The sequence below is a fragment of the Amphimedon queenslandica genome, unplaced genomic scaffold (genome assembly GCF_000090795.2).
Source record: "Amphimedon queenslandica unplaced genomic scaffold, v1.1 AMPQUscaffold_11680, whole genome shotgun sequence".
NCBI lineage: Eukaryota > Metazoa > Porifera > Demospongiae > Haplosclerida > Niphatidae > Amphimedon > Amphimedon queenslandica.
The window spans coordinates 2056-4224 of record NW_003548078.1 but is presented as its reverse complement, the minus strand read 5'-3'; positions in this window follow the sequence as shown (position 1 = coordinate 4224).

Sequence of the window (2169 nt, the reverse complement as noted above, 5' to 3'; positions counted from 1 at the left end):
TCTCCTTTCAAAAGGATTGAGAATCTCATCCACATGACTAACTATTACAATAACATGGCATTGATTAAGAGCTTTGTGTGCTTCATTTCTGACAACTGTTAGCCACTGATGAAGCTGTTTGACTCCTTCCTTCTCCAATATATTGACTACTATCAGGAACACACCACCAGAACCTTGTAAGAGATTCTCAATGACAGCACTGTGACTGGAGTAGTATTCCGAATGACCAGCAAAATCATGAAGAATGATGTTACCCATTGTCCTGTGTCTTAGTTTATAAGGAATGATGCCAGCAGTACAGGGCACTACCCCTCCAACATTTCTAAAGGAACCAAGAACAAAAGGGCCAGTAGCTGTGCCATTGATGACATGACTAAGAGTACTTTTACCAGCTCCAGGATTACCCACAAGAAGAACGTTAACATAAGAATCAATTGGATGAGATAATTTTATATCATTAGCAAACTTCTTAAAGACAGAAAGAATATTAGCTTTTGTCCCCTCTTTAGCTAATTTAAATGGTGTACTCCCCTCATTGTCTTTAGCCAATGGATTACATTTACCAGTTGATAGTAAGTATTCAACAGCTGCAGGAGCATACCCACTTGTTGCAGCAGCAAAATGAAGAGGTGTCCACCCCCTCCTATCAACAGTCATTGGATCATGGTTCCACTCATTGATTAGATATTTAATTACATCAGGTGAGTTCCTAATAGCTGCTGCATGAAGAACAGTCTTACCATTTTTGGTAGTAGCCATTGGATCACAGTGACACTCATTAATGAGATACTTTACAATATCAATGTGTCCAGCAGCACTGTGAAGAACAGTCACACCATCTTCGGTAGTAGCCATTGGATCACAGTGACACTCATTAATGAGATACTTTACAATATCAATGTGTCCAGCAGCACTGTGAAGAACAGTCTCACCCCAATCGGTAGTAGCCATTGGATCACAGTGACACTCATTAATGAGATACTTTACAATATCAATGTGTTCAGCAGCACGGTGAAGAACAGTCTCACCATTTTCGGTAGTAGCCATTGGATCACAGTGACACTCATTAATGAGATACTTTACAATATCAATGTGTTCAGCAGCACAGTGAAGAACAGTCTCACCATTTTCGGTAGTAGCCATTGGATCACAGTGACACTCATTAATGAGATACTTTACAATATCAATATGTCCAGGCAGGAATCTTTGTCCAGCAGCATGGTGAAGAACAGTCTTACCCCAGTTGTTAGTAGCCTTTGGGTTACATTGATAATCATTGATCAAGCATTTCATGACTTCAAGTGATCCTGTCATGGCTGCTTTGTGAAGAACAGTATATCCATACTGATCAGTAGCCATTGGATCACAGTGACACTCATCAATGAGATATCTCATCACATCAACATGATTACCTTCTGCAGCCCAATGAAGACAAGTCTGCCCATTGCTATCTCTTTCGTGTGGGTCACAGTGATATTTAGTGATGAGATCTTTTGTAACATCTAACCAGCCATTCCTTGAAGACAAATGAAGTAGACTAACATCATCCCATATACTATAGTTTCTTTTAATTTTATTTGGTTCCTTCACTAATGGTAGTAAGCGAACAGCTTCTTTATGATCTTTATAGTCCAATGCAGCCCAACACTTGTCCTCTAACGACATCTTGTGATCAGTTTATAATTAAATTCATTGTCACCAGCCCACATAAGCAGGAATTCAATTATACACTAAACACACATACCAGTGTGACTGAGAGAGAGAGAGGGAGAGATTGCTTTTACCAAGAATTGGCTGTAAAATAATTTCTCAATTTATATATCAATGTCCTTTTGATAGTTTTTGAACTGATTCTGAGCACACATGTAATAATAGTGTTTACCATACAGCTGGAATATGGCAAGAAATTAATATTGGCAGTTGTAGTAGTATAAGTTTGCCATTTTGCTTTATTCATCACATGCTCAATTACTCATGGCTGCTAATTCCTAATCATCATTATATAAATCCACCTATAGGGCCTGTACTTAACTGCTCTCATATACATATCACAATAATAATAATAATAATAAAATCTCCTCAAAATTTCATACTACACTCTAACATACTATTGCTTTATATGAAGACTGCATCTGTACTATTGTATAGCTAGAAAATTTTGGAGCATCA